This window comes from Anomalospiza imberbis, chromosome 4, assembly GCF_031753505.1.
Source record: "Anomalospiza imberbis isolate Cuckoo-Finch-1a 21T00152 chromosome 4, ASM3175350v1, whole genome shotgun sequence".
NCBI lineage: Eukaryota > Metazoa > Chordata > Aves > Passeriformes > Viduidae > Anomalospiza > Anomalospiza imberbis.
This window is the reverse complement of record NC_089684.1, coordinates 36,799,533-36,811,752: the sequence shown is the minus strand read 5'-3', so window position 1 is coordinate 36,811,752 and position 12,220 is coordinate 36,799,533. Positions and strand designations below refer to the sequence as shown.

At 42.9% G+C, this 12,220-nt stretch overlaps 2 long non-coding RNA genes across 4 annotated transcripts in view; both read left to right on the top strand.

The window, feature by feature from the left end:
- Nucleotides 1-12,220, top strand: part of LOC137472614 (uncharacterized) — a 119,102-nt gene that overhangs the window by 30,799 nt on the left and 76,083 nt on the right. The window contains exon 1 of one of the 3 annotated variants that reach the window (XR_010998299.1): nt 1,131-1,238. The exons of 1 other annotated variant lie outside the window; for it this stretch is intronic. This is a non-coding gene — a long non-coding RNA (uncharacterized lncRNA). Of the gene's footprint in view, nt 1-1,130; nt 1,239-8,488; nt 8,508-12,220 lie in introns of those variants that run through there. One more of the 3 variants, XR_010998302.1, reaches the window with a different exon arrangement.
- Nucleotides 4,884-6,095, top strand: LOC137472616 (uncharacterized). The gene is made up of 2 exons (XR_010998304.1): nt 4,884-4,977; nt 5,906-6,095. It is a non-coding gene; the product is annotated as an uncharacterized lncRNA (long non-coding RNA).

Sequence of the window (12,220 nt, the reverse complement as noted above, 5' to 3'; positions counted from 1 at the left end):
TTTGGCCGGGAGGTTATTGTGTGTTACAACAGGTCACAATACACACTGAATTAGGTTAAAAAATAACTGAGACTTCTGGATTAAAGTTTGGTTGAATCATGCTGACAGTACCAAAGAAATATAATTTATATTACACATTAATGGCATAACACCTTGCCCTCTACGTGCCTTTATGGAGAACATTATTGTGATATGAGTGGAATTTAATGAATATAGCCACTATTGACTTAAATAAAACTACTACAAAACTGAAAGTACTTCAGATGTGCTACATAGAGTATATCTCTAATTATCAAGATTTCTGTTTAACGTTGTCAGAGAGTTCATTGCTGCGTCCACATCAGGAGAAGACATTTTGTTTATCTAAAAGGATGAGGTAGGTTCTCCATTGGTGTACCTGTTAAAAATGCTGCAAAGATACAGAATAAGGCCTACTAACATAACATAAGTCAAAACCAAAAAATACATCACATCCCCCTGTGCTGGTTCCGTTGCTAATTTTTTCTCTCTTCACCAAAAATTAATTATTGCAAAACCAGCACACTCCCAAAGCCAAAAATAAATGCATGAATGAGCTCTGAATGTTTCTAGAATGAAACACCCATATATGCCAGCAGTTTTTGGTGTTTTCTCTAGCAAGAAAACCACAAAGCACATATTTATTGATTGATTTTGAAAAGCGTTGAGTTATATATAATTTTGTTGTTTGTTTTTTAAATGAAACTTAGGCAATTTTAACAGTATATTTACATTCTCTACCTGCATTTAACTTATAAACTGTAACTGTCTCCAGAAAGCTTCCAACTGTCTGTTTTAGGTGAGACTTTTACGGTTTTCCCCCAGGATGTAGCCCTTGTAGGCATTTGTTAAAAATATATATCACACATTTAGTTAGAACAGCCACAGTAATGCATGGTTTCCAGTTTCCAAAATAAAGCCTCATTCAAAAGTTTCTATGTAGGACACAGTGTGTGGTAATTGGGGTGGGGCTGCAGCAAAGCCTCATCCCCAGTGGGCACAGCTGTGAGAAGCAGGTGAGCAGCATTGACAGCAATGAGCCATGGAGTGCCCAGGTGCACTGACCAACCTCCAAAGGGAACTGAGGGCACACAGGTGTAATCCATCAACATCAGGGTATAAAAGGCTGGGCTGAAGGACAAGAAGGGCAGATGCTTGCAGCCTTCTGGAGTGACTGGATGTTGCTCTGTATGGGTACATGCATGAGGCCTTCTGATGAGGTATGGTGTGACTCTCTATGGGAGAATGTTTAAAGCTTTCTGAAATTCTGTGGTGACACTCTGTGTGTTGTGGCCATCTCAACTGTGATGTGTGCTGTGACAAGCAACCATGTCTAGTTTCTGAGGCAGTGGAGAATTCAGGATTGGGGTGGGCAACCACAGTAGGAATTTGAAAAGATTGGTGCACTTTAGGCACTGGGAGGGGCTCTGAAGTCTCTCTGGAGCCTTCTCTTCTCCAGGCTGAACAACCCCAGCTCTCAGCCTGTCTCCATAGCTGAAGATCCAGCCCTTGGATCATTGCTGTGACCTTCCTCTGGAGTCACTCCAGCAGGTCCATGTTCCTATGCTGGGGACACCAGATCTGGGTGCAGAATTACTTTTGGGTTCAGCTATGTGTTTATTCATCCCAGTTACTCCCACAAGCCAGCCCAGGTGGGAGCAGAGCTCCCTCCGCCCCACCCATCCTGTTCCCATCCCACCTTCAGCCCATCCCATGGTACTTTTTTCTGCTGCTTCCCGTGAGCTGTTGGCTCTTGCCCTGCCCTGACTGCTGGCCCAGCCTGTACACACCACACAGAGATCTCCTGCCAACTCTCTGGAGTTTGAAGGAAAACCCAAACAAATCTTTGAATCAAAGTAAAGGTGTCTTGCAAATTTAACCTAATCCTCTTTAAATCTGTATTAATGTCAAATTAAGTCTATCTTTTCATTTTCTTCTTAGACTTTATTCCTTGTTTGTTTGAGAGAGCTAGTGAGTCTTTTAGGGCTTGTGGTACCTTGGTTTCCTTTCAGAATGGAGCAAATCTTAGAGTTTTCCAGACAATTTTCTTTAAATACTGTGAATTTTCATTCCCTTTTCATTTAAAATACTTCCACAATTTAATATAAATGCTGGGTAACAAAACCCAGTAGCACTTCCAGTTGGAAAAAAATATGTTGTGTGTAACTCAGAGGAAGAATTGTGCTTGCAAAGTGATGATTTTCCTCTGAGGTGGATCAAACATGTGCTCAGTTGGATGCAGGTGCTGAAGCACTTTTCTTGTGGCTTGAGTGTCTGATGGCAACAGCCTGAGATTTTAATAGCAGAAAGAAGGGATTTCCTACTAATTTTCCTCTGAGAACTTGTACAGTCTTTTCCAGCCTCACGTAGTCTGGTCTGTATCTTCTCCAAAACCTGTTTCATTTTTTTATACTTTTTCAACTTTTTTGTCCCATTTGCAGAGAACAGGAGGATGTTGGCTATTTTTGTGCAGAAGTGCGGTGTATTTTTACTGGGGGAGGGGGGAACTGGGTTTAGTTTTGTTTTCCTAGCATCAGCTGCACTGATGCTGGGAAGTTACTCTTATCCCAGCTACTCTCCAGGCTGGTATGTGCTACCCCAGTGGCAGCAATGATAGATTGAACTGTGCCTGGGCTGGGTTGGGAGGGGAATAATCCGTATGCATCCATGATTTTCCCTCCTGGGCACCTGCAGCCGGCAGAGCAGTGCCCTCCCACTGAGGCTGTCTGAGCCAGGAATGCTTGCAAAATCTCCACTCCTCTTTTGCACCATTCTGGTTTTTCCCTGGGAGAAGCAGGGCTGGTATCTCCAGGCCATAGGACATCATGACACTGGATGTTGCCACGGGACAGGTTGAGTCCTTGAGGGCACACACGTGCTGGAGTGTCTCACTGAACTTGGGGCCCCTATATAGAGATCAGTCGCAGGAGGCTTCGAGATGAGTGAAAAAAGGAATGTGCCATCTCCCAGTTCAAACAAACAAACTTTTTTTTTTTCAGTTCAAACAAAACAAACAAACAAAACTTTATTTTGAGGGGTGAGGGGGGGTGACAACAAGGGACTGATGCTCATCTGGTCCTGCTCTGGTTTTGAGGCCGACTGTAGGGCTTTTTCTTTCGCTGCTGACGCGAGACGTGCCTCATACGAATTGGCCCAGGCTGGGAGTGGGGGAGGAGCCAGGGTGGTCTGTATGGGGCTGTTTGTTTCCTGGATGACTGAGAATCCTGGGACAGGCTTGATGACGCCTGGCTGGCAGTGCGGAAGCCGCTGGTCTCGGCGCTCTGGGCTGGCACATCGTCCATCCTGCGACGCTTTGCCAGCGGGCTCTCGGGTGCCTGTGGCTCTCTGGCTCCCTGTGGGTGGCCTCGCTTCAAGCCCCGCTTTCGGCAGGGCAAGCTGCAGCTGCTGCTGACCGACACCACGCCCTGGGACAGCCCTGACACCTCCTGAGTGGCGGTGCTGGAGCTGCTGGTCTCGGCGCTCTGGGCTGGCACATCGTCCATCCTGCGACGCTTTGCCAGCGGGCTCTCGGGTGCCTGTGGCTCTCTGGCTCCCTGTGGGTGGCTTCGCTTCAAGCCCCGCTTTCGGCAGGGCAAGCTGCAGCTGCTGCTGACCGACACCACGCCCTGGGACAGCCCTGACACCTCCTGAGTGGCGGTGCTGGAGCTGCTGGTCTCGGCGCTCTGGGCTGGCACATCGTCCATCCTGCGACGCTTTGCCAGCGGGCTCTCGGGTGCCTGTGGCTCTCTGGCTCCCTGTGGGTGGCTTCGCTTCAAGCCCCGCTTTCGGCAGGGCAAGCTGCAGCTGCTGCTGACCGACACCACGCCCTGGGACAGCCCTGACACCTCCTGAGTGGCGGTGCTGGAGCTGCTGGTCTCGGCGCTCTGGGCTGGCGCATCGTCCATCCTGCCATGCTTTGCCAGCGGGCTCTCGGGTGTCTGTGGCTCTCTGGCTCCCTGTGGGTGGCCTCGCTTCAAGCCCTGCTTTCGGCAGGGCAAGCTGCAGCTGCTGCTGACCGACACCACGCCCTGGGACAGCCCTGACACCTCCTGAGTGGCGGTGCTGGAGCTGCTGGTCTCGGCCCGCAGCAGTGGCACGCGGTTGAGCCGTATGGGTTTTCCTGTCTGGCTGCCCGAGCCTTGCGCTTGCTGTCTCCATGAACGGCGACGAGTCTGGTCTGGCCTTGGCTGTCCAGAGAGGCGGCTGCAGCTCTTTGCATCTGCCTCTGCCCGGTGACACAGTGTGCCCATTGGAGAGAGAGAGAGGGCAGGTGGTGTAAGCACCTCTGCAGGCTCAGGAAATGTCCCTGCGGGACTGTCCCCAAGGCCCTGTTGTGTCCCTGCTGGGCTGGCTAAAGGGCAGGGGAAGCGCCAGTGCACACAGCCCAGCCTGGCTCCACTGGCCCGTGAGAGGAGGGACCCTACCCTACTCTGGGGTCATTCTGTGGAGCTCCTGCTTCCCCTTTCTGCTGCTCTTGCCTGCTCCCCCTCTGCCACCCATGAGGAGCTGTGGGGAGGGAGACTTGGCTCTCACCTTGCTCCTTCCCAGGAGGACACTTCTCAGCAGTGTTCTGCTGCACCATTGTGGGTATGGAGGAATGCCTGGAGGGCCTGGGCCACAGTACTGTTGGCCTTTCTCCTCCTGACAAAGTGTACCAATCCTTCCTTGAGTGAAGAAGATGGGTATGAACTGCCTCGGAGGCACCAAAACTCGCTCAGTAGCCTTGGGCGCGCTCCTTCTCAGCGATCCTCTCCTTGACTCTGCAAGGTGTGTTGATGCACAGCAACCTTTAACACCTTAGGCCCGGGTGATGATATTGCACCAGTCCCTGTGACCTCACAATCACTGATCTGTGCGTGAACCGTTCTCCGGATTTGGGGAGGGTGTCCTTGTGGGTGCTGACAGGGACTTTGTCGATGTCAGGCACGGCTATAGTGGGAAGAGCAGAAATGGGAACAGGTTCATCAGCAGGTTGATGAGCTTTGAGTAGGCTTAGGTTCTTATTACAGGTCATCAGTGATGATTTTTCCCCATAAGACCTGGGGCCACTTGTCAAGTCTGAAGTATTTCCTTCTTTTTAAGCCTCTCATGTTAAGAGAATTTGATGTTGGTCCTTTGTTACATAGTTTTCTCAAGTCTGAATCTTAGAAAAATTGTCCAGTTAGACCAAGCCGAAAAGTAGTTTTTACTGTGGTACGTTTAGAAAGGGACAGAGATGTAGACTAAAAATCAGTCATTCCTAACAAAGGGTTATTATTATTTTAATTATTATTTCTGTCATTATCAAAGAATTGTAGTTGTTGAATAGCTTAAATGTGCAAAAGAATATGAAACTAAAGTCAAAGCAGGTTGTTAGTTATAGTCTAATTCAGAGTCCTTTGAAATATGTTAAAAAGAAGCTTTGTCTTCAGTGCTCTTTGTATCTGACTTAATTCCACAAATAGGAAACAATGTTTTGGTCAAGATTTTGTTAATTTTTTAACAATTTAATATGTGTCAAAAACTCCTGAGGATCACTGCATTTACCTGTGGAGTATTTTTGATTTTTTTTTTTTCTTTTCCTGTCTAAAATAAAGATCTGTTGTATTTAAGTTTGTAATCCTGAACGATAATGAAGACTAAACTATCCCATTTCAGTTACTTTTTGAAAAAACATATGTGGATGAAAGTAGATAAAATCTATTTAACAATATGACTATATTCGTGTGAGCATCTGAAAAAAAAAGGTTTTTTTCTTATCTATTAACTCACATAATTAGATGTCAGAGCTCTCTTGGAAAAAGGGTTATGGGAATAATGGAGTGCAGCTAATATAAGGCAATGGTTGTAGTGCAAAGATACCAGAGAATATAATAAAAAAAAAAAATCTGTGATGATCTAAATTTAGTATTATCAGAGTCTGGGGAAAACTATGGCTGAGAAATCATTAGGGCAATAAAGAAGTTTAGTGCTGCAGAGAAGAGAGCTGATGCCAAGCTAAAGACATGGTTATTTACAGACGATTCAGATCTGTACAGTAGTTCAGAAAATTGCCTTCTAAAAATGGAAACCATTATCATATTAAACTTCACATGGAAGTGGGAAGATAGGAAACAAGAGCCCCAGCATGTGGACTGGCCTTTCACCTCATGATGTCTAAGTATGTATAAATATCTATTTGCCAGTGGGCAACTGGGCTGTCTCTGTGTGATGGGGATGATGGGCTAGAGTATGTGGAAGGTGGCTGGGAAAAGCATTAGGAGAGCTAAAGGGCAGGCACCCATAGCCAAAGAATATGGTGATACATGTCTGTGATTTAAGGAGTGAAACACTTGTGGTTTTGTGATGAAGAGTAAATTTTCTTAGTGTAAAATCATCTTGTTATTGCAGATTGCTGAATTTCAAGAAGTGTATGTAGCTGGAATGCAGCTCTCAATGTCAAAAGTTTGGAACGTTTCAGAGTATGGACTGTATTTAGGCCCATGGTTTTCATGTGCCTTCACTTGCTGAAAGGGGTTTGTCCAAACCCCAGGTTCAGATAGTATCCAGCTTGTTCCAGATGCCCTGCACTTTTGTTTCATGGGCACATGGGTCATAATAAAGTTCTCTGTTGCTTTATGACTTTTCACTGTTGTGGTTAGCCAAGGACATGATGTACATTTTGGTGAAAGCATTTTAAAACCAGGTGAAACTGTTATTATTTCAGAGGTTTTTCAGAAATATTTTTAATGATACACATTATAGCATACAATCTGTGCATTGGGGTTTTGATCCTCATGGTCTTTTGGAAAGTTTGGCTGGTTTGTTTGGGATTAGAGTTTTAGTTTACTGGGAATTTTTCTGAGAAAGTCACTTTAATATCAAATTTTGCCAATTGGTCAAAACTTAAAATTTTGATGGAGGTGTACCAGTTTCAACAACTCTTATAGCTGGAAAAGTTCTTTTGGCTCCCGGTATAGTTCCTAGTCAAATCCTGAATCTGACACAACAGCCCAGTTTGGAGGCTTGTATAGATGCAAATTTGGGTCCCTCAGTCTCTGAAGGTGGTGGAGATAACAATCTCCTGTTCACACTATTTAAAAGATGCAGAAAGTCACGGGTAGTCTGCATTTTATTTTCAACTCCTATTCCCATGCAATGGATGGCTTCTAATTCACAGTATCCTGTAGACTGTGTTTTGTTTTTTGAGGGACTGAGCTCCTTAATATCATTACATCTGTCTTTCAGTTCAAATCTGTGGTTTAAGTACTGGAACAGCTTAAAGATTGATATAGAGTTTTGATAATTTTTATTTTGAAGTGGAATATCTTGATAATAAAGCTAGAATTATAGCCTAAGGTTTAAATAAGATGTATTTGGGAAAATATGGCTGTAATGTATCTCCACAGAGTTAACTAATTGGCAGAACAGTCTTGTAAACATCACACCAGGTTAATAAAAGGTTGTGCCAGTTTTAAGGTAGTAAAAGTACCACTAAATAAAACTTTTAAGTAGAGTTTTTCAGCAGTCTGATGTGACATTTGGCAAAAAGCATCAGAGGACTGAGACACTTTCTCAGGCTGAGAGATGAGCTAAGCCCTGGGAATGGGTATTTCTGGCACTTTGTGTCTGTCTTTGTTCCCGTGGCATTGTGAGATTTAGCAGTTTGGTATCTAACACATATTTACTTTTTTTCCCCTTGCCTTTTGGCATTCTGTTTGTTATTAAACTGGTATTTTTTTCACTTATATCTTATATATCTCTTCACTTGTTCCTTATTGGTAGAAAGGGATTAGTAGGAATCAAGGAGAAGTTACTCATTTCAGAGTTCCCACCTCTTTAAACTGTTTCAAACCAAGATAACTTGTTTGTAGCTCTGGGTGAAGCTGAAGCTCAAAAGCTGATCTGTGATTAATAACCACAAGTAATTGGGGTAACACTGGAATTTAGGCTTTTCCCCATGTGTGTTCATGGTTACAATACTGGATTCCAGAAACATAGTTAGACAGTGGACAGGTGTTATAAGAAAGCTCTTAATCCATAATGCTATAGAACACATCCTTTAGTGTGCAAATGTTCCAGGTCCAAATTTTCCCTTTGTTAAAAGTCACAAAACCCTTGAATTCTATTATGACTGAAGGGCATCCTAAAGGCCAAAACAATGTAGTAAAAGGGTATTGAAAGGGAAAAAAAATACTGAGAGCATGAGGAGCAAAGTAATATGGGAACTTGGCAGGATTTTGGCGGGATAGCAGTTGTAGGCACACAGTGTGTGGTAATTGGGGTAGGGCTGCGGCTGAGCCTCATCCCCAGTGGGCACAGCTGTGAGAAGCAGGTGAGCAGCATTGACAGCAATGAGCCATGGAGTGCCCAGGTGCACTGACCAACCTCCAAAGGGAACAGAGGGCACACAGGTACAATGCATCAACATGAGGGGTATGAAAGATTGGGCTGAAGGGCAGATGCTTGCAGTCTTCTGAAGGGATAGGATGTTGCTCTGGGTGGGCAGATGCCTGAAGCCTTCTGATGGGGTATGGTGTTACTCAGTATGGGTGAATGTTTGAAAACCTTCTGAAATTGTGTGGTGATGCTCTGTGTATTGTGATTGTCTCAACAGCAGCATTTCCCCTGGAAAATTGTTCTGTGTGTAGTGAAATTTTCTGCTCTAGCTGTTGTGAGAATCTTCAATGCTTGTAGAGTAACCTGATTACAGGCCAGATTCTTCATATTGGAAGAGGTTCTGCCACTGTATGCTGGCATATAATTGAGTGAAGAGCTATTAGTCAAATGATACCTTTGTTTAGTTAAGGAAGGAGATCGAAGGGCTGAGCTAATCTCTCAGATCCTGTTAAACTGGTCTTAATTGAAAATAGGTGCGAATTACAGAGACATTAGATTAATACCAGGTGATGATCTTGTGCTATTGGATAAGCAGTTGAATTTTGGAAACTTTGTCACTCTTTTTCTTCCCCTCCCCCTCCTATTTCTATTTCTCTCTGTCTCATATTAACTGTGAAGGTTAATGAAGTGTAATAGGATTGGACAGACTTGTTTATAAGGATGCACAGACATATGCAACTTGAATCCTAATTATTATTATTTACCTACCTCCACTGTAATAAGCAGGGAAGGTAAAAAACCAGCTTCAGCTTTAGACCTCATCCATATTTCTTCATATCTGGTGATCCTGCACTGGTAAAATAAAATATTGTTCCTTGCAAACCTTCCCTTAAACTTATTCTTCAAACACAAAACAGTGTTTTGCAGTTATTTATATGCAGTCTCCTGCCTCAAGCAGTGCAGAATTTCCCTGTACATATTTATCTGGGTTTATTCATATAATCTTTAGCAATAAAGTTTCAAAATATAGGAGAAAAAACCATACTTAATCATTTTTGGGCAGATGTTGTAAAGTGTGTAAAGAAAGAAGTCCTCAGAATTTTTCAAACTAAAAACTAGTTTTCAAGACAAGTACAGATGGTGAATAACTTCTAGTTAATACACAGTTTCCTAGTAACAGTATTTTTCCTCTTACATTACTCAGTTCTGGTTAAACAATAAATCCCTTATGGCACTGTCTAACCACATTATACTAAATGTACTCCTGGAGACATGCATGTGTTTTGTGTTTTTTTATTTTTGTTAAGTGAATGAAAAGGTTTAGCAAAAGGAACTCTATTGTTTCGTACAACTTGGATAAGGCCACCTGACAACCTACAGCTGGCTTCTTCTCTGTACTCTTTGAAAACCTCTGAATTCTTTAACTTACTGGAATTAATGTTGCGGTACAGACAGCATTCTTGAATGCTTAAAGTTGTCAATTCTGGATTCAAAATTCACTAGTGTTTTGACAGCACTAGCTCAATTCTTATTTTGTTTAAAAAGTTGACTCCACTTCTTAAGAGCCCCACCATGGATCATAAGACATAACTGGTTTATTCTAAAGAGCATAGGGATCTTAAAAATTTCAAAGGAATGTCAGCAGTGTAGCATTCAAAATTCTGAAATGCATCTTGGAATTTCCTCCTTGACATCAGAGTGGGAATGGTTCTAGTAAATGTCTGTGTCCCTTTATTTCTTCCATCTGCCACAAATAAAAGATTTCCTTTGAAATACTAAAAATATTGTATTATTGTTAATTACATATTAGTTCATCCTAATCTTATGAGAATGCCAAACTCTCTTAAAATATTGCGTTACTTCTTGTCATTCAGGCACCAGAATTACTCGGTGATTATTAATGAGTATGAGGAAGAGTATTTAAAGGGAATTTTTAATGTTTTTCTATTAAGAATTGAATCAAAGCCTTGATTCTCTGAATTGTATGAAGGGCAAACAACTCGAGGAGTGAGTGTCAGGCAGCTTGGCAAAGAAATACTGTATGTATTTAATTTTCAGTTGCAAACTTTGCTCATAGGAATTTGAGATGGATGAGCAACTGGGAGTAGATGTGTTAGGTAACGATCACTAGAGATTCTAGCAAACCTTTTTTTAAAACTTTCAAACCTGTTCCATAGATACTGTGAATGTTGATAATGGGAACTAAGGTGAAAAATCCTATGCAGCAATGTAAAAAACAGTGTATGAAAAGAGTTTTTCAGGACGTTACATCTCATTTAAGATAGTTGGAGCTGTGTAAGAGTTTTACCCCTTCCCAAAATAATTGTTTATTCCTGAAGGGTGTTAGGCTGATAGCAGAAGTTCATGCCCTCTTTGCATTAGAAAAAAGCAGACTAGAATATAAATAGACTTCTCATGTGCTCTGTAGTCTTAACACATCTTAGCAGGGATGTGTTATCTTCTCGTTCTTCTGGAAGCCAAAGACATAGCCGTGTGGTTATGGGAGCTATTGAATAGTCACAACGAGTTAGTGGAAAACTAGAAAAATCTTCACAAATTCATTATTAATATGTTATTTTTCCTCAACAGGCCACAGAACAAGCTACCTGTTAGTCACAGCAGGCATCTAGACATAGCTGGCAGTGTTTCCAAACATTTGACACTCAACCAGAAGTAGCAGGATGGGAACTGCTGTCTTAAGTGAAAATTTCTGAGACTAGGGAGGGAAAAAAGTCTTGGTGGTATAGTAATTCTGCTTTGTCCAAAATAAATTAAAAAGAAAAGGACTGTGACATGAAAATTATTTTTTGCCTCCTAAAGCATTCAAAATAAAAGTCGCAAGTTCCCATAGTTTGCTGCATTCACTGACTGAAAGCCATAGGGTGTTGTCCTAGGTGACCCAAAAATTATGCATTCCATAATTTCTCTACATCAATCTCTGCAGTCTGTTTTACAGTCTGAGATGTGGTAACCTGGGAAGCAAAACTTGTGTGTTTTACTCTGGATTCATGGAAGGGAGGGTGATGCCTTGTGAAGGCTGACCTAGAACAGAGAGTAGACAGAGCTGAAGAATAAAGTAGGTATTTATAAAGAGGCCTCAATGGACACACCCTGGGCAGCACAAAAGCACAGCCAGGGCCACACCAAAGATGAACCCAAAATGGTCACAAAACGCACAACTGGTCATGGGGTCTCACTTTTATAATGTCTGGTCCAATTGCATATTGGAGTTAATTGTCTAATTATAGCTCTAGCTTATGAAGTCCTATCCTTGTTTTTTCTCTTCAGTCCATGTTGTTTATGCTCTTGGGCCTGAGACGAGGATCAGTTGTCCTTGGTCCCCAGCTAGAGAAGGACTTGTTTTGTCTGCCTTCTCCTTGAAGAGAGTTTACCATCCCCCAATCTGAAGCTCAGAACTACACACTAAAGCAACACCAAATCTGAAAAATATATAAGCTAAAATCTGAGTCATCATGGGGGTGCTGACTCTCTTAAAAAACAGGAATGGACACACACCAGGCTCTTTTTTTTTGTGCATATCAGTAGCACTGGAGCCACTCCACAACTTTCTAGCCATTGGCCCAAGCTCCAGCTGTACTGGTAGGGGTCAGCCCTACAACTGCCAGAAGGTTTTTTCCAGCATTTTGGCAGCATTGGAGCCTTCTGCACACGATAGTTTTTTTCCCAGGTTTTGGTTTTCCCCACTCCTGCTGTTATTTGGGGGAAGACAGTTTCTGGAAGAGCAGAGGCTTGGTGGCTGTGGTTTTTACCTTTGTTTTCTCTCTCATCTGGGTGGAGCTCCAGGACTCAGCACCTTTGTACCTGGTGGTTATTGCTGTTTTTTCTTTTTTAGTGAACTGTTGTTTTTCCACATATATCCTCTTTGCATTTTTCTCTCCCTATT